Below are 19,513 nucleotides of genomic sequence, written 5' to 3'. Positions count from 1 at the left end.
AAGCGCGAGAGACCCTGGACTCCTGAGCGCAGCCTCTTCCCACCACACAAACTACCATGGCCCACTTCAACAAGGCTCCTTCCTACCAGCTCTTGGCCAAAGTCAAGAGCAAGATTGCTTCCAAAGAGGATCATCAAACAGAAGATCTTCACAACTGGATAGCAGAGGTGACAGGCAGGAGCATTGGCACTCACCTCCAGCTGGGCATAAAGGATGGCATCCTCCTCTGTGAACTCATCAACAAGCTGCAGGCAGGCCCAGTGAAGAAGATCAATTAGACCTTATTAAACTGGCCTCGGCTGAGAATATTGGCAACTTTGCTAAAGCTATTCAGGCTTATGGTATGAAGCCACATGACACAATTAAAGTAAGTGATCTTTTTAGAATGGAAACATGACCCAGGTTCAGACTACTCTGGTGGCCTTAATAGGTCTGGCAAGCACAAAGGACACAACCATGGATATCAGGGTTAAATATGCAGAAAAACAAGACATTAGGGTGAAGGAAAATTAAAAGCTGGATAAATGGTCATTGGATTGCAGATGGGAACCAACAAAGTGCCAGCCGGGCATGTATGTCAGCTTACGGGACTACAGGCATCTTTAGGATCCCAAAATGCAAACTGACAAACCCTTTGACCAAACCACGATTTGTCTGCAGATGGGCACTAACAAAGCAGAGAGCCAAGCGGGGATGCTAGCAGATGTTTGCTTCTGACATCTGCTATCAGAAGCAAACATCACAGCCAGTAGATCACTCTACAATGTCTCTACAGATGGGTACCAACAAAGTGGCTTCCCAGAAAGGAATGGGTGTGCATGGGCTTGGGGGACAAGTATATGGTCGCAAATACTGTGCTGCTCTGACAGAACCTATCATTCACAACAGAAACCAAGGAACAGAAACAAACGGTTTGAAAATCAGTAATAGTGATTATCACACAGAATACCCAGATGACTGGCAGGGCGGGTACCATGGTGACTGCCCTAGACCTTACCAATATGGCGGCCAAGGCATTGATTACTAGATTCACAGAAAAGAACTCAGTATTTAGTCCACTGTTGTCATTCAACGAGAACCAAGCTAGCCTTAAATAATTTTTTTCTTGTCTTCCAAAAACACTATTAAGCTTATTGCACCTTTAAAAAATGCCTTGCATGCATTCCTTTTTCCTTTATCTGCCTCTTCCCTAAATAGTTGCCTTTTCTTGTTGTAATAGTTAAATCCTACAGCATAACGAATAACTAGCATTTGAAATAAAAAGGAATACTGTGAAACGGGAGAACTCCTGCACAGTCAATTCTTCTATTAAAGATTTATGCATTTTACAATCTTAAACTGGTATTTTCAAACAATAGGAAACTATTATTTTTGGACAGTTTAGTGTATCTGATTTCTACCTGGAACACGAAACTCATCCTTATTTCTAAATGTGGTCTTTGCCAACTAAACCTAAGAATCAACATTTTAGAAATTTACATATCAATGTTGTCACCATATTGTTTGCTGATTTTTAAATGAAGTCATGATCAGTGTGCGTTTATGATTATATATGTACTCGTACTCTTCCTTAGCTGACCAGATGTTTTCAGAGTGGTGTCTCTAAAGAAGCATGTATGAAATGGCCTGCAGATAGTTAGATCTGCGTGGTGCATTGCTCTTCATGATCTTGCTAGTGTATCAGTGTGGAGCTGCTCTGTATCCTTCAGCTGTATTGACTGCTGAATGTCTCAGCATGAACTTATCACACTATCTTTTTTTTTTTTTCGAGATGGGGATTCACTCTTGTTGCCCACGCTGGAGTGCAGTGGCGTGATATCAGTTCACTACAACCTCCACTTCCCAGTTTCAAGCAATTCTCCTGCCCCAGCCTCCTAAATAGCTGGGATTACAGGTGCGCATCACTACGCCTGGCTAATTTTTTGTATTTTAGGTAGAAACAAGGTTTCACCATGTTAGCCAGGCTGGCTCCAACTCCTGACCTCAAGTGATCCGTCCCCTTCAGCCTCCCAAAGTGCTGGGATTACAGTCATGAGCCACCATGCCTGGCCCACACTACATTTTTTTATATATAAATTTTGTTTGAACATTCAAAAAATAAAATAATTAAAAATGTTAATCGTGAGTTTTCAAATCTTTATTTTAGAATAATTAGGGGAAAATTGGACAATAGATCTAATTACTAAGAGGAAAATTTGAAACTTAGGTTACCCCCCAACAATTTTTCCAATAAAATCAAGTTTTTGTCTTTTTTCCTCTTCATGCTGAATAGTTCCTTGTCATTCTGTAGAGATAAACAAACAAAAAAAAATTCTTGCATAAGAAAAACATAAATATAATTCTTCCTTCTTCTGCATTAGAAAATATCCTGGTTTACTGGATGTGGTTGCTCATGCCTATAATCCCAGCATTTTGGGAGGCTAAGGCAGGAGGATTGCTTGCCCAGGAGCTGGAGGCTAGCCTGGGCAGCATGGGGAAACCCATCTCTTAGAAAAAGATGCAAATAATAAACTAGCCAGGTGTGGTTCTGCACACCTGTAGTCCCAGCTGTGCAGGAGATTAAGATAAAAGGATCGCTTGAGTCCAGAAGGTGGAGGCTGCAGTGAGCCATGATCGCACCACTGCACTCCTGCCTGGGTGACAGAGAGACCCTCCTTGTCTCAAAAAAAAATAAGAGAGAGAGAGAGAAATATCTTGTTTTAGCGTGTGACTCACTTGTGAATACGAGCATGCTTTAAACTCATGTTCTGTTTCTCCACAATTTCCTATTAAAAGCTAGATTAAAATATAAATGACTAAGTAAAAATGGTTTTAAGAATCCCTTTATATAAATACCAGTCAAAAGTAGAAAAATACATAGATGGAATTGCCTCAAATAATGCAAAGAAATCTGTCATAGCAACGTAAGTATTATATGAAGAACTGGTGGAATACTCAGAATTGTTCAGAATCTACCAGTTTTGTTCTTAGAGGGCCAATAAGGGCCAGTGAGAGCTAAGGGTCACCCTGATCTTTTAACTCCCTTGGATTAAATGCCGGTACCAAGATTTGCAGACAGTCTGGCATTCTGCCAGTCGATGGCTGGGGCTTCCCAGAGGAGCCTCATGTTCTTATGGTTACCCCTGACTGCACGTTCCTATTTCTACTGAATTGGATATAAATGTGAATCCTAGCATAGTCCTCTATAAGCTGCTTCTGTTCTGTACCAAATGATTCTAGATATGGAAATGGCTTTCCTTCATTTTCTCCCAAACAAACAAAATTCAGAAAACAAGCAATAGGTAAAGCCCATGTTCACACCAATACCCCATTTGGCAGACTTTATACAGGCGGTTGGAGAAGATCAAAGAAATTTACGTTGTAGCAATTCAAACAACAGATGAACATAGTATAACCTGGTTCCAAAACCACTTTGACTCACCTCCCTGCCAGGGTATTACTGGTCACACCAACCCCAATGAAGCTTCTGCCCCTTCAGCATCTTGCTAACTTCCCTCTCTTTCTCCTCTCTCTCCTCTCAATTTCTAAATCCTGCTGATTGCAAGTGCAGAACATTTAGCTCTTCTATATCCCTTTCTCCTCCTAACACCATGTGATTTGTTGTTACTTTTTTTTTTTTTTAACAAAGTCCGTTTCTTGTAACAGAAATGCTAATGTTGCTACCAAGAATTTTTTTTTTGACAGTCTCACTTTGTTGCCCAGGCTGGAGTGCAGTGGTGTGGAGCCCACTGCAACCTCTGCTGCCCAGGTTCAATCTATTCACCTGCCTCAGCCTTCCAAGTAGCTGGGAGTACAGACACCTGTCACCATGCCCGGCTAATTTTTGTTTTTGTTGTTTGTTTGTCTGTTTAGTAGAGATGGGATTTCACCATCTTAGCCAGGCTGGTTTTGAACTCCTGACCTCGTGATTCACCCGCCTCAGCCTCCCAAAGTGCTGGGATTGCAGGCATGAGCCACCGCCCCACTCCCAAGAATGTTTTTTATAATGCCCTTTCCATTGTAATCATATAATCTTTTTTTTTTTTTTTTTTTGAGACAGAGTCTCACTCCATCACCAGGTCCCAGGCTGGAGTGCAATGGCATGACCTCGGCTCACTGCAACCTCTGCCTCCCGGGTTCAAGCAATCCTTCTGCCTCAGCCTCCCAAGTAGCTGGGACTACAGGCACATGCTACCATGCCCAGCTAATTTTTTTGTATTTTTTTTTTTTAGTAGAGACGGGGTTTCACCATGTTGGCCAGGATGGTCTCGATCTCTTGACCTCGTGATCTGCCCACCTTGGCCTCCCAGTAATCATATAATCTTAAAAGGCATTTAGTCCAACACCCTTGAGAAATCTGTAAGAAAAAGGGATTAACAACTTACTCCAGCTTTCACAACTTAGACGCAGCAGAGCAAGCACGAAAACCCTGTTCTCTCCACTCTGCATGCTGTTCTCTATTACCAAATGCAAAATGCTAAGACAATTCAATATTCATTAATAAGAAACACTAGACAAAGTATTAATTTTATTTGTTCATTTACTAAATTGTAAGAAAGTAATATACTGTAAACAGTGTTGCAATATCTAATACAAGTAGTCTCAAAAATTTTTAATCATCAAATTTTTTTTGAGCATATAAATATTCCAGGTTGAGTAAATGCTTTCATTTGACACATAGATCCTTTGTGGCATGGCCCGAAATTACCTAGTTTATGTCTATAAATACCATCTATATACTGATGAGTCTCCAGATTTATGTATTGCCACTCCTGACCTAAGCTCCGTATTTGTGCATCTAAATGCCTTCTTTACCAAGCCAACTGGCTCGCTGAAAGGCAAGACAGAATTCCTGGATCCTTTCTCTGCTGCCCCTTAAATAGTTCCTTCCTTGGGTTCTCCATTTCAGTAAATAGCATCACAGCTGCCCAATTGCTCAGGCCAAAAATCTTCAGATTTGCCTTTGATTCAGTTCATTCAGTTAAAATCTATGCCTACTTTATCAGTTCCTCTTACAAAATATATTCTGAATCCATCCTGTCTATCTCCACCATAACCACCCTTATCCAAGAGCTCATGACTAGGCTGCAGTAATAGACTTTTTTTTCTATTATAACTTTAAGTTCTGGGGTACATGTACAGATCGTGCAGGTTTGTTACATAGGTGTACATGTGCCATGGTTGTGGTTTGCTGCATCCAACACTCAGTCATCTACATTAGGTAGTTCTCCTAATGCTATCCCTCCCCAATCCTCCCTGCTATTCCCCCTCCTAGTCCCCCACCCCTCAGGCCCCAGTGTGTGATGTTCCACTCCCTATGTCCATATGTTCTCATTGTTCAACACCCACATATGAGTGAGAACATGCAGTGTTTGGTTTTCTGTTCTTGTGTCAGTCTGCTGAGAATGATGATTTCCAATTTCATTCATGTCCCTGCAAAGGAGATGAACTCCTCCTTTTTTATGGCCGCATAGTATTCCGTGGTGTATATGTGCCATATTTTCTTTATCCAGTCTACCATTGATGGGCATTTGGGTTGGTTCCAAGTTTCTGCTATTGTAAACAGTGTTGTAATGAACATACCTGTGCATATGTCTTTATAATAGAATTATTTATAATCCTTTGGGTATATACCCAGTAATGGGATTGCTGGATCAAATGTTTTTGGAGTGGCTGGTACTGGTTGTTTCTTTCCTTGTTTAGTGCTTCTTTCAGGAGTTCTTGTAAGGCAGTCCTGGTGGTGATGAAATTTCTGAGCAATTGCTTGTCCATAATGGATTTTCTTTCTCCTTCACTTATGAAGCTTAGTTTGGCTGGATATGAAATTCTAGGTTGATCTCAAACTCATTGCTGACTTCTCAAATAAAGCTAATTTTCTTTTTCACCAAAAAAAAAAAATTTTTAGGTTAATAGTTCTTTTATTTAGGTATGTTGAATATTGGCCCCCACTCTCTTCTGGCTTATAGGTTTTCTGCCATGAGATCCCCTGTGAGTCTGATAGGCTTCTCTTTGTGGATAACCCAACCTTTCTCTATGGCTGCCCTTAGCATTTTTTCCTTCATTTCAACAATCTGATGATTATGTGCCTTTGGGTTGCTCTTCTTGAGGACTATCTTTGTGATATTCTCTGTATTTCCTGGACTTGAATGTTGGCCTGCCTTGCTAGGTTGGGGAAGTTCTGCTGGATAATATCCTGAAGAGTGTTTTCCAGCTTGGATTCATTCTGTCACATTCAGGTACACCTATCAAATGTAAATTGGGTCTTTTCACATAATCCCATATTTCTTTATTCATTCTTTTCAGTCTTTTTTCTCAAATCTTGCCTTCTCGTTTTATTTTCTTGAGTTGATATTCAATCTCTGATATCCTTTCTTCTGCTTGGTCAGTTTGGCTATTGAAACTTGTGTATGCTTCATGATGTTCTCACGCTGTGTTTTTCAGTTCCATCAAGTTGTTTATGTTCTTCTCTAAGCTGTTTATTCCAGTTAGCACTTTTTTCTAACTTTTATCAAGGTTCTTAGTTTCTTTGCATTGGGTTAGAACATGTTCTTTTAGCTCAGAGAAGGTTGTTATTACGTGTTTCTCTCAATTCATCAGACTCATTCTCCATCCAGTTTTGTTCCCTTGCTGGTGAGGAGTGATCTTTGGAGGAGGAGAGGCACTCTGGTTTTGGGTGTTTTCATCCTTTTTGCACTGGTTTCTTCCCATCTTCATGGTTTTATCTACCTGTGGTCTTTGCAGTTGTTGACTTTCAGATGGGGTCTCTGAGTAGATGTCCTTTTTGTTGATGTTGAAGCTATTTCTTTCTCCTTTTAATTTTCCTTCTAACAGTCAGACACCTCTGCTGCAGGACTGCTGGAGGACCACTCCAGACCCTGCTTGCCTGGGGATCACCTGTGGGGGCTGCAGAACAGTAAGGATTGCTGCCAGTTTCTTCTTCTGTTATCTTCTTCCCAGAAGGATACCCACCAGATGTCAGCCTGAGCTCTCCTTTATAAGGTGTCTTTTTGGGTTTAAGAGAGTGGGGAAACTGCTTGAGGAGACAGTCTGTCCCTTATCAGAACTCAAGTGCTGTGCTGGGAGTTCCATTGTTCCATTCAGAGCTGCTGGGTAGGTACATTTAAATCTGCTGCAGCAGAACTCAGAACTGCCTCTTTTCTTGGGTGCCCTGTCCTGGGAAGGTGGGGCTTTATTTATAAGTTCCTGACATGCTGCTGCCTTTTTTCAGAGATGTCCTGCCCAGCAAGGAGGTAGCCTAGTCACAGCCTGTCAGCAGAGTTGTTACTGAGCTGCCATGGGCTCTGACCAGCTGCTGTGTAGACTTCATTGCGATTTTGTTTACATAGGTATGGTTAAAACTGCCTTGGTACTGGCGGATTCTCTCAGTAATGGCAGACTGCCTCAGTAGTGGTGGACTGCTTCAGTAATGGCAGACACCCTTCCCCCAACCAAGCTGGACTGTCCTGGGTCCAGTTGGGCTTGCTGCAAAACTCTCAATCCAGAGCATTTCAGATTGCTAGTCTTTGTGGGGGTGGGACCCGCCAAGCCAGATCACCTGGCTCCCTGTTTTCAGCACCGTCTTTTTCAGTTGAATGGGTTGCTCTGTCTCCCAGGCGTTACAGGCACCAGTTGAAACGGCCACCCAGATTTGTGTGAGTTTTTGTGGAGAAACCCATGACGCTGGCTGAAACAGCCATTCTGGAAACTTGTGGCGCTTTTTGGCCGGGAATCCCATGGTCTGTGGGTGGTAAAAACTTGTTTGGAAATGCAGTGATCACTCACCTTCTGCATTGCTCTCACTGGGAACTGCACTCCAGAGCTGTTCCTATTCAGCCAACTTGGCTCTCCCCTCTGTCTCCTGATTTTTTAATGATCACCATTCTAACTGGTGTGAAGTGGTATCTCAATGTGGTTTTGATTTGCATTTCTCTAATAACCAGTGATGATGAGCTTTTTTTCAGGTTTGTTGGCTGCATAAATGTCTTCTTTTGAAAAGTGTCTGTTCATATCCTTTGCCCACTTTTTGATGGGGTTGTTTGTTTTTTTTTTCTTGTAAATTTAAGTTTCCCATAGATTCTAGATAGTAACCCTTTATCAGACGGTAGATTGCAAAATTTTTTTCCCATTCTGTTGGTTGCCAATTCACTCTATTGATAGTTTCTTTTGCTGTGCATAAAGCTCTTAAGTTTAATTACATCCCATCCATCTATTTTGGCTTTTGTTGCCATTGCTTTTGGTGTTTTAGTCATGAAGTCCTTGCCCATGCCTATGTTCTGAAAGGTATTGCCTAGGTTTTATTCTAGAGTTTTTATGGTGTTAGGTCTCATGTTTAAATCTTTAACCATTTCGAATTAATTTTTGTACAAGGTGTAAGGAAGGGATACAGTTTCAGCTTTCTGTATATGGCTAGCCAATTTTCCCAACACCATTTATTAAACAGGGAATCCTTTCCCTGTTGCTTGTTTTCATCTGGTTTGTCAAAGATCAGATGGTTGTAGTTGTGTGGCTTTCTTTCTGAGGCCTCTGTTCTGTTCCATTGGTCTATATCTCTGTTTTGGTACCAGTACCATGCTGTTTCGATTGCTGTAGTCTTGTAGTATAGTTTGAAGTCAGGTAGTGTGATGCATCCAGCTTGGTATTTTTTGCTTAGGATTGCCTTGGCTATGCAGGCTCTTTTTTGGTTCCATATTAAATTTAAGGTGTTTTTTTCCAATTCTGTGAAGTCATTGGTAGCTTGATGGTGATAGCATTGAATCTATAAATTACTTTGGGCAATATGGCTATTTTCACGATATTGAGTCTTCCTAATCATGAGTGTGGGATGTTTTTCCATCTGTTTGTGTTGTCTCTTATTTCCTTAAGCAGTGTTTTGTAGTTCTCCTTGAAGAGGTCCTTCACATTCCTTGTTAGTTGTGTTTCTAGGTATTTTATTCTTTTTGTAGTGATTGTGAATGAGAGTTTACAGATGACATGATTGTATATTTAGAAAACCCCATTGTCTCAGCCCAAAATCTTAAGCTGATAAGCAACTTCAGCAGTCTCAGGATACAAAATCAATGTGCAAAAATCACAAGCATTCCTATACACCAAAAATAGACAAACAGAAAGCCAAATTATGAGTGAACTCCCATTCACAATTTAAGAGACTTCTTACTAGCTAGTTTCAGTCCTCCATTCCTGCCTCCTACAGTCTATTATCCACAAAGCAGCCAAAGTGGTTCTTAAAAGTGTAAAACATGGCCTGGCATGGTGGCTTGTGCCTGTAATCCCTGCACTTTAGGAGGCCAAGGCAGGCGGATCACGAGGTCAAGAGATCGAAACCATCATGGCCAATATGGTGAAACTCCATCTCTACTAAAAATGTAAAAACTAGCTGGGTGTGATGGCATGTGCCTGTAATCCCAGCTACCCAGGAGATTGAGGCAGGAGAATCACTTGAACCAGGGAGGCAGAGGTTGCAGTGAGCTGAGATTGCATCACTGCACTCCAGCCTGGCAACAGAGCAACAGAGCGAGACTCCGTCTGAAAAAAAATATAATATGTTATACTCTTGCTCAAAACCCTCCACTGTCTTTCCAAGCAAGACAACCAAGTCCCTTTCTTGACCCTACAGGCCCATGCATGCTCTGGCCCTGTTTCTCTGTGATTAAATATATCATCCTCTTCCTCATGGTATTCATGTCTTGTCTTGTTAAGAAATCCTTTCTATTGCAAGAACATAAGGACGTTCTCCTAATTTTTTTCTAAAGGTCTGTAATCCATGTGGAAATGATTTTAGTGTATGGTGTGATGAAGGAATCCAGTTTCCATTTTTCCTCATAAACAGCCAATTACCTCCACACCATTTATGGGATAGTCCATTCTTTCTTCACTGGGCAACTCACATTCCTATGAATGGGATCTGTTTCCAGCTCTGTCCCATTGGTCTATATGTCTGTAGATCTGAGGCAATACTGGATTACAATAATTATTAGAGCTTTATATTAAACCTTGATGTCTGATAAGGCAGGTTCCCCACCTGCACCTTTAACTTGTTCAGGAATTTCTGATATTGTTGGATATTTGCTTTTCTGCATACATTTTAGAATCGGCATTGCTTATAAATCTACAAATATCAGCTTATAAATCTAGCTTGCATTGAATTTGCAAATTATGTTGGCAGTAATGGTAATTATGAATAGATGTTGAACACTGTCAAGTGCTTTGTGTGCATCTGTTGAGATGACCTTAATGCTCTTCTCCTCTTCTCTGGTGATTGAAACTGCAATAAAATAATTTTCTATTTTTAAACCCATTTTTATCTCAATATAACCCAATGTGACCATGGTTTTTATACATTGCTGGATTTAATTTACCAATATTTGATTTACGATATTGTCACAATGTTCATAAGTAAGTTCATATTATTTTTGCCTTGTTTTGGATCAAGATGATAGTAGCCTCAGAAAGTAAAGTTCCTCTTTTGCTAACTCTCAAGAAGAACTTCTGTTGTCTCCAGATTTTTTAATGATCGCCATTCTAACTGGCGTGAGATGGTATCTCAGTGTGGTTTTGATTTGCATCTCTCTGATGACCAGTGACGATGAGCATTTTTTCATATGATTGTTGGCCTCATATATGTCTTCTTTCGTAAAGTGTCTGTTCATATCCTTTGCCCACTTTTGAATGGGCTTGTTTGTTTTTTTTCTGTAAATCTGTTTGAGTTCTTTGTAAATTCTGGATATCAGCCCTTTGTCAGATGGGTAAACTGCAAAAAATTTTTCACATTCTGAGGATGTGGAGAAAAAGGAACACTTTTACACTGTTGATGGGAGTGTAAATTAGTTCAACCATTGTGGAAGACAGTGTGGCGATTCCTCAAGGCCTTAGAAATAGAAATTCCATTTGACCCAGCAATCCCATTACTGGGTATATATCCAAATGACTATAAATCGTTCTACTATAAGGACACATGTACACGAATGTTCATTGCAGCACTGTTTACAATAGCAAAGACCTGGAATCAACCAAAATGCCCATTGATAATAGACTGGATTGGAAAAATGTGGCACATATACACCATGGAATATTATGCAGCAATCAGAAATGATGAGTTTGTGTCGTTTGTAGGGACATGGATGAATCTGGAGAACATCATCCTCAGCAAACTGACACAAGAACAGAAAATGAAACACCGCATATTCTCACTCATAGGCGGGTGATGAAAAATGAGAACAAATGGACACAGAAAGGGGAGTACTAAACACTGGGGTCTATTGGGGGGAAAAGGGGAGGGCCAGTGGGAGGGGGAGGTAAGGAGGGATAGCCTGGGGAGAAATGCCAAATGTGGGTGAGGGGGAGAAGCAAAGCAAAGCACACTGCCATGTGCGTACCTACGCAACTGTCTTGCATGCTCTGCTCATGTACCCCAAAACCTAAAATCCAATAAAAAATTAAAAAAAAAAAAAAGAAGAACTTCTGAGGTATTATAATTATGTCTTTCTTGAAAAACTGGTAAAATGCACCATATCAAGGATCTGGGCCTGGGTTGCTTTTCTTTTGGCAAGGTCTCACTTGGTTACCCAGGCTGGAGTGCAGTGGTGTGATTATGATTGAATGCGCAACCTCGATCACCTGGGCTCAAGTCTCCAGCCTCAGCCTCCTGAGTCACAGGGACCACAGGCGTGTGCCACCACACTCAGCTCATTCTCGTGTTTTTTATACAGACATGGTTTTGCCATGTTGCCCAGCCTGGGTTTCTTTGTGAAAACACTTTAAACTACTAATTTTATCTTTAATTAATCATTATAGGATTGTTTATGCTATTTTTTCTTGAACTGGTTTTGGCTAGTTAGATGTTTCTAGAAATTCGTCCTTTTATCTAAATATTCTAATTACTGGCATGAAATTTTTTATAGAATTTTCTTTCATCATATCTCGTGTACTCATGGGTATATCCCTTTTTGAATTCCTAACTGTTTACTTGTGTCATCTCTCATTTCTATAAAGTCAACGAAGCTGCATCTGTATTGTTAGTGTTTTTCACAAAACCAACTTCTGTTTTTCCCTCAGTGTTGGATGTAACATCCTATTTTGTTACTGATTTTTTTTAACTGTAATATTACAGCCAATTATCAGGTCGTAAAAATTATAATATAGAAAATAGTTGTTAATGACTAGTATTTTTTTGGATGTGTATAAAATTGATTTTGAAGATTACTGATCTGCCTTTAATCAGTAATAGAAAGTTACTTCACTCTAGCGGAGTTCCTTCCAAATAATATAAAAAAAAAACCAACTTCTGACATTGTCAAATCTCTCTGGTGTATTTTTATTTACTATTTCATTCATTTCTTCTCTTTTCTTTGTTTTTATTTTTTTCATTCCTGCTACTTTCATGAGTTTATTCTGTTTTCTTTTTTCCCTAACTTTAGTTGGCTCTGTAATTCACTAATTCTTAATCCTTCTTTTCTCATATATTTGCCTCTATTTTCCTCAAATTACTGCTTTAACTTTATCCTCTGTTTTGGTAATGAGTATGCGCCTTATAATTAAATGCCATGTCTTTCTGATAGTAATTCTTTGAAGTTTTGCTAGACTTGCTTTAAGGACTACTCCATTTCAATTTTTGCAAATGCTGCATGTACTCTTGAGAAGATGATGTGGTCCTTCGTTATTAGAGTTCTTACGTACAGGACTCAATATACACCCAGTAAGTCAAGTTTTTAACTTGTGTTCAGGTCTTCTCTATCCTGCTTTATGTATTTATAACCAGTCAAATACTAGCGAGGTGATTTCATGGAGGATTTATCTATTTTTCCTTGACCTTTTCTGAATTTTTGCTTTCTTTATTTTGTATCCATTTTATTAAGTCCATATAAATTTAGAATTGCTATGTAATACTGGTGGATTAAATCTTTTACATTTCATAGCTACCCTTTATATTTTAAATAATTGGTTTTGGTCTTTTTTGATATCAATATAGGTACCCTATATTTGTTTGCGGGTTTTTATTTGTTTGTTTTATTTGTTTGGTTTATCCTTTTACTTTTAACTTTTCTATGCCCTAAACTTGTAGGTTTGCTGTTTCTTAAGAGCAAATAGCGAATTTTGGTTTTTATCCAATTGGATTAAGCTCAGCCTTTTAAATGACAAGTTTAGTTCTTTTCTGTTCACTATGATTATTGAAATATATGAATGTTTCCAATCATTTCAGCCATGTACCTGGGCTTTCTAGTTACTGCACATTCTTCATGCTTCTTTTTTTTCCTTCCTTTCATGTTTTTGGATTGAGCGTTTTTTAATTCAGGTTTCCCCTGTGCTAATTTGAACATTATAAACTCTATTTTTATTCCTTTAGTGATCACCCTTGAAATCCGACCATGCAAATTTAACAATGTCAAGTGTTCATCAAATCTTACCCTCCTTCTGAGAAATATAAAAAATTTAACTTCAATCACCTCCCTCCCAACTTACGTGCTGTTGTGGTCCATTTTCTTTCTTTTGTACCGTTCTCTTTTCTTTCTGGATTCTTTTAAGATCTTCTCTTTGTCTCTTATGTGACAGTGTATCAGTGAAATACTATAATGGAATGTATTTTACTTTCCTTGTTTGTTACTCCTACACTTGTGGAAGAATAACTTTCATCATCCTGAAAAATTTTTAGACACATCTCTTCGAATACTCCCTCTCTGCCCCACCCTCTGTACTCTCTCATTTTAACTCCAAGGTGTTCTATCTTTTCATTTTATCCCCTAGGACTATATTTTCTCTTTTATATTTTTCTCTCTTTGCTCTTTATGGTTAATATCTTCAGAAACTTTCCTCTCATTTATCAATTTTAATTTGCATTAACATGTTTTTAAAACAAAAATTGAGCTTTAATTTCGATTATATTTTTTTCTAGAAGTTTTATTGCAAATTTTCAAGTCTCTTTAGTTACTGTTGATAGTCTCTTTTTTAACTCATTTAGATGATTTTATTTTGTACTTTTTTATTTTATATTTTTTGTCCTGTATCTGCAAAGTCTACAGCCTAAAGCCATGAATGGTCTAAATCTGTTTACTTCTGCTAACTGTCACCAGCTATGACTTGCTTTTTGACTGCCGGTAAGTTTTATTTTGAGTTCATGCAAGGCTGAATTTAAACCACAGGAATTCAGAGGGGCTTGCAGAGCAATGCTTTCCTCCAGGGATGATTTATGTTTGTTTCTGCAAGGTGCCTGGAGGCCCTTAACTGAACACTTGTCATGACATTTCAGCTTATTCTGAGGCTCTACTGTCACCTTAAGTTCCTAACACAGTCTCAGTTCAGAAACTCATATATCCAGTCCCTAACAGTAGTCAAAGCCCTTTGATTGAATATCAAATCTCCTCCCCTCCAGCCACCTGCAAAGAGAACTGTGGGTACTACCCCATTCCCTCTTCCCCGTCTCCCCAGCATTCCCTTCCTACCACAGCTTGCCAACTGTAGTCTTTGATGCCTCCAGAATCAGGACCAGGAAAGAGGGGATTAGGGAAAAGGAACCATACTGCAGCAGGGCCATCTTTGTGACAAACACGGCTAGCTGTTTCTTTCTTTCATAGACACCCTCGTGGGTACTTTAGAGATTCTCCTATTGGATTTTTCCAGTTGCAATACATGAGACATGGGCGATGCCTTTTTTTGTTTTTAATATGGACTTTTTTTAGTGCAGTTTTAGATTTGCAGTGAAATTGAAAAGAAGATACAGGCATAACTGTTAATTCAGGTAGTCAAGGAGGTGGCCGCCACATGCACAGCCCCATGCATTTACAGTCCCCCATATCAACATCCCCACCAGCGTGGTACATTTGTTACAACAGATGAGCCTACATTGACACATCATCACTCAAAGCCCATAGTTTATATTAGACGTCACTGTTGGTGTTGTATATTCTATAGACTTTGATGAATGTGTAATGAGATGTGTCCATCACTACAGTATCACACAGAGTGATTTCAGTGCCCTGAAATTCTCTGTGCTCCACCCACTTATCCTTCCCTCCCCTCTCATCTCTGGCACCACTGATCTTTTTAACTGTTTTCCAAATTTTGCCTTTTCCAGAATGCCATAAAGTTGGGATCATACAGTGTGCGTGAAGAAGCCTTCTCAGATCTGCCTCTTTCACTTGGTAATATGCATTTAAGTTTCCTCCACATGTTTTCATTACTTAATAGCTCATGTCTTCTTTAGAGCTGAGTAATATTCCATTGTATAGGCATACCACAGCTTTTTCATCCATCTACTCCCAGTAGGACATCTTGATTACTTCCAATCTTTGGCAATTATGAGTAAAGCTGCCGTACACATCGTGTGTCATTATCTCTGTGAACTTGACTTTTCACCTTTTTTGGGTAAGTGTCAAGGACTGTGAATCCCAGATCCCACAGTAAGAGTATGTTTAGTTTTCTAAGAACTGCCATTGTCTTCCAAAGTGGGTGATGTCTTTCTCCAAAACGAACCAGCTGCTTCCCCTCAGCCCACCTGCAGTTCTCCCGGCAGACTGTTACTTGCAGTTCATTACCTCCTCCATCCTGGCCTCTGGACAAGGTCTTAAAGTGGCTTCCGGCTGACTTTCCCTCCCACATGGACCACATCTGGCCCACCGAGGAGCACCCCATCCATGCCTCAGGGAGCACAGCTACTTCCTTGATGCAGCAGCGACTCCCCTGAACTGCACCTTGGCAGCTGGTGCCTCCTCCCCTGTTCTTGCCTGGTAACTAAGGATGGAGTACAAAACATGGTGTGGTGAGGAATATGTTCCCTTCCTCCAGAAAGGCTGTCTTTGCTTGTGGCAGAAAACAGAGTGCATGTAGGCTGTCTGGCCATGTCCCAGCAGAAACAGAGCCCAGCAGAGCCTGTGTTGCTCTTGTCTGAAGCTGCTCACCTGCTGGCCCTCACTCTTGTGACTGGGTCTCAGCTGACAACCTGAGGTGCTTACAGGGCACCTGCTCCTTGGTACCTGAATTGACAGTTACGTCCACCCAGCACCATGAGCGTGCCAGCTTCTTGGCTCAGCTCTGCAGCCTCTTAGCAGCTGCTTCTGTTTGGTTTCTGGGCATCACACTGTTCACATGCACAAGCTCAGACATCAGGAAATGGTTTGAAGATAAATCACATAAAGACACAATTTTCCCTGGTTCCCTTTTCTGCGTTCATGGCCCATCAAGTCCTGACAACTTTGTATCCTGAATTCCAATGTTTTTGACTGTGGCAAGCTATGAGCTGCCACTTTCTGTTTGGGTTTCTCACCCCATGACAGGACGTGAATCAGTGAATGGTCCCAGGGGCCAAGAACAGCTGCTAAGAAAGAACTCACTTCAATGCACTTCTTTCCTTCCTAACAACCTGGCCCTCGGATTCCAGCAACTCTGATTGCTCTTTAATGCTCTCAGACTACTATATTACAGTCTATTTTATTTGGCTTTCACAGTTCTTCAGCAGGAGGGTTATTCTGATACAAAATACTCCTTCACAGCCAGAAACGGAAATCCCCTTTAAGGTTTATTGTTGTTTTCAAATAATGTACCAGGTGGTGTATTTTCTTATATAATGAATATGTCTTTCTCTTGGCTTTAAATGTGAAAGATTATTTGACATAGAACAAAAATGTTTGGTTCACAAACACTTTTTCCTTAAAATTCTGTAAATGTGGTTCCATATTCTTTTTGTTTGTTTGTTTTCAAGACGGAGTTTTGCTCTTGTTGGAAAACTCCGCCTGGATTGCAGTGGTACCATCTCAGCTCACTGCAACCTCCGCCTCCCAGGTTCAAGCAATTCTCCTTCCTCAGCCTCCCAAGTAGCTGGCACGCACCACCACACTTGGCTAATTTTGTGTTTTTAGTAGAGATGGGGTTTCACCATGTTGGCCAGGCTGGTCTCAAACTCCTGACCTTCAGTGATCCACCCTCCTTGGCCTCCCAAAGTGCTGGGATTACAAGCGTGAGCCACCAAGCTGTCAGCCAAATTCTTTTTGCACTTGATGACTCACAGGATAACTCCAATGTGGGCCTGATCTTTGTTCCTTTGTAAAAATTAAATTAAATGGACATTAATTAAATTAATGATTCAAACAATACACTAAAAAGACTGAGTTCATATAGAAAGCAATGTCCGCGTGGATGTTCTGCATGGGTGCCTGAGAAGGGATCTCACAGTTCCCAAGCTCTTGCCACAACCAGAGGGCAGGGGCCAGTGGGCAGCTGGGTGCAAGGATTATTTGTGAAGAGGGATTTGGGAGGTGGTTTTAGAGTGTTTCTTCCACTGCAAGTGTTGGGGTGAAGTGGTGCAGAGGGGGATGAGTCACTGGAGCCCTCGGAAGCACTGAGATTAAGAAACCTCTTGGCTGGGCCCAATGGCTCGCGCCTGTAATCCCTGCACTTTGGGAGGCCAAGACGGGTAAATCATGAGGTCAGGAGGTCAAGGCCATCCTGGCCAACATGGTGCAACCCTCTCTCTACTAAAAATACGAAAAATTAGCCAGGCATGGTGGTGGGCACCTGTAGTCCGAGCTACTCGGGAGGCTGAGGCAGGAGAATTGCTTAAACCAGGGAGGCAGAGATTGCAGTGAGCCGAGATCCCACCACAGCACAGCAGCCTGGGCAACATAGCAAGACTCGATCTCGAAAATAAAAAATAAACCTTTCTCATGTAGCCTTCTCTCTAGCAGTGTTTCTACACTGACCATGTTTAGAAATTAGCAATTAGCATATGGTCTCAACTAAATTAAACACCCACAGGAAAAAAATAGTTTAAGAAAACATACCAAAAGGATTATTATATATTTAGAATCTGGGTAATATTTAATTTTTGTTTTCATATATTTCCTTATTTTCCAAAAATTGAGAAAAACATCTACTTTCATAACGAAAACCCATATTTTCTAAATGCCTAAACACACAATGTTTAACACGAGACTATGTGTGCTGTGTCTGTATGTTTATCATGCAACCAGGCAAAAATTATCCACATGGATAATACCTGGATAGAACTCCCCCTTCCACAAAACAAACCCCAGCGTTTTCCTCTGCATAGCGACATATATATATATATATATATATATATATATATATATATATATATATATAAATTTTCAAATTTTTATGTAATGGGGGAGGGAGGGAATCTGTAAGAAAATATCAGCCCTAGACACATGGCCCACCTGTGTGTGGGGTGGTCTGAAGAACGCACCTGGAACATTCACATCCAGGGTCCCCGGGGAACCCAGTGTCCTCCCACCCCAAACTCAGACCCAGCCCTCGTGCTACCTCTTAAGGGGGTGATTGTTCTGTTTCTTTTCCTTTCTTTCTTTCTGTTTTTTTTTTTTTTTTTTTTTAATTGAGTTTCTTTCTGTCGCCCAGGCTGGAGTGCACTCTCGCTCACTGCAACCTCCGTCTCCTGGGTTCAAACGATTCTCCTGCCTCAGCCTCCCAAGTAGCTGGGATTACAGGAGCCCACTACCACGCCCAGTTAATTTTTGTATTTTTAATAGAGATGAGGTCTGACTATGTTGGCTAGTCTGGTCTCGAACTCCTGACTTCAAATGATCCACCCGCCTCAGCCTCCCAAAGTGCTGGGATTACTGGCATGAGCCACCGTGCCCAGCAGTTCTTTTCATTTTCCTTCACGACCTTTTCTAGCTCACACCATCGCAAGTCCTTAGAGTCCCGACTCCTCTACATTGGGTCCCACTACACTGGCCCTTGATACACACATTCCCACACTGTCAATCAACTCTTTCACCCCCACTCTGCGACTCTCATCTCTCCGGGAGCCCGCGAGCTCCTGGGACAAGGACGCGACCATCTCCAAGCTCCCTCTCCAGGCTGAGCTCGGGCGAGCTTTCCACAAATGCGATGAAACAGCAACGGTGTCCTTCCTCCCTCAGCCTTTCCTGGCCCTCATCCTTGGAATTCCCAGCCCCTAGCTTTGTTTGGGAAATCAAAGGAGGCCAAAAGGCACCAAGTAGCTAACTGGGAAGAGAAACCCGAGTCCCCCTCCCAGGTCAGTAATTAGCGCGGCCAGGGAAAGGGCTGCCCTGGCACAGTCGGGTCCTTAATTGCTCCTGCCCCAGAAGCTGCTTTCGGATGGACAGCCGAGAGAATCGCCATGAAAAATTCATCAGCCTCTGCTTGTCCGCGGCCCAGATGCGCGCAAAGCAGATGACCTGGCAGGAACGAGCCGCAGTGGAGCCCGCGGGAGCAGCAGCCGCAGAGGGGAGACCCGGCACCCGCCAGCAGGGAGAACCTCGCGCCTGAGCGGGGCGCACCCGGAGAAGGGGCACGAGCAGGGAGGGAGGCCACCAAGGCCGGGGTGGCCCCAACACTTTTGGAATCCAGCAGGCCCAGCTCTGGCCAGCGCCTCCAATCCTGAAGCGCGCACCTGGGAGCGCACGCACCGCCCACCCGCAAGGGGCTTGGGGGTGTTATTCTCGAAAACACCCGTGGAAAGCACACGCCAAGCTCCTGGGGCCTCTAGGGTATGCAAAGAGGCCAGCCCTGGGGGACTAAATAAGTCTCTCCTGGTAGGACTTAG

The 19,513-nt window shown here is 41.5% G+C and overlaps 1 long non-coding RNA gene and 1 pseudogene across 5 annotated transcripts in view; one reads left to right on the top strand and one right to left on the bottom strand.

The window, feature by feature from the left end:
- LOC118152797 (uncharacterized) overlaps positions 1-19,513 on the bottom strand; it is a 189,659-nt gene that overhangs the window by 100,361 nt on the left and 69,785 nt on the right. The gene's annotated exons all lie outside the window — the stretch shown is intronic.
- Positions 36-1,027, top strand: LOC100401474 (calponin-3 pseudogene; annotated as a pseudogene).

The sequence above is a fragment of the Callithrix jacchus genome, chromosome 4 (assembly GCF_049354715.1).
Source record: "Callithrix jacchus isolate 240 chromosome 4, calJac240_pri, whole genome shotgun sequence".
Lineage (NCBI taxonomy): Eukaryota > Metazoa > Chordata > Mammalia > Primates > Cebidae > Callithrix > Callithrix jacchus.
Note: the sequence above shows the minus strand (reverse complement) of the source record. Positions and strands in the feature narration are given on the sequence as shown.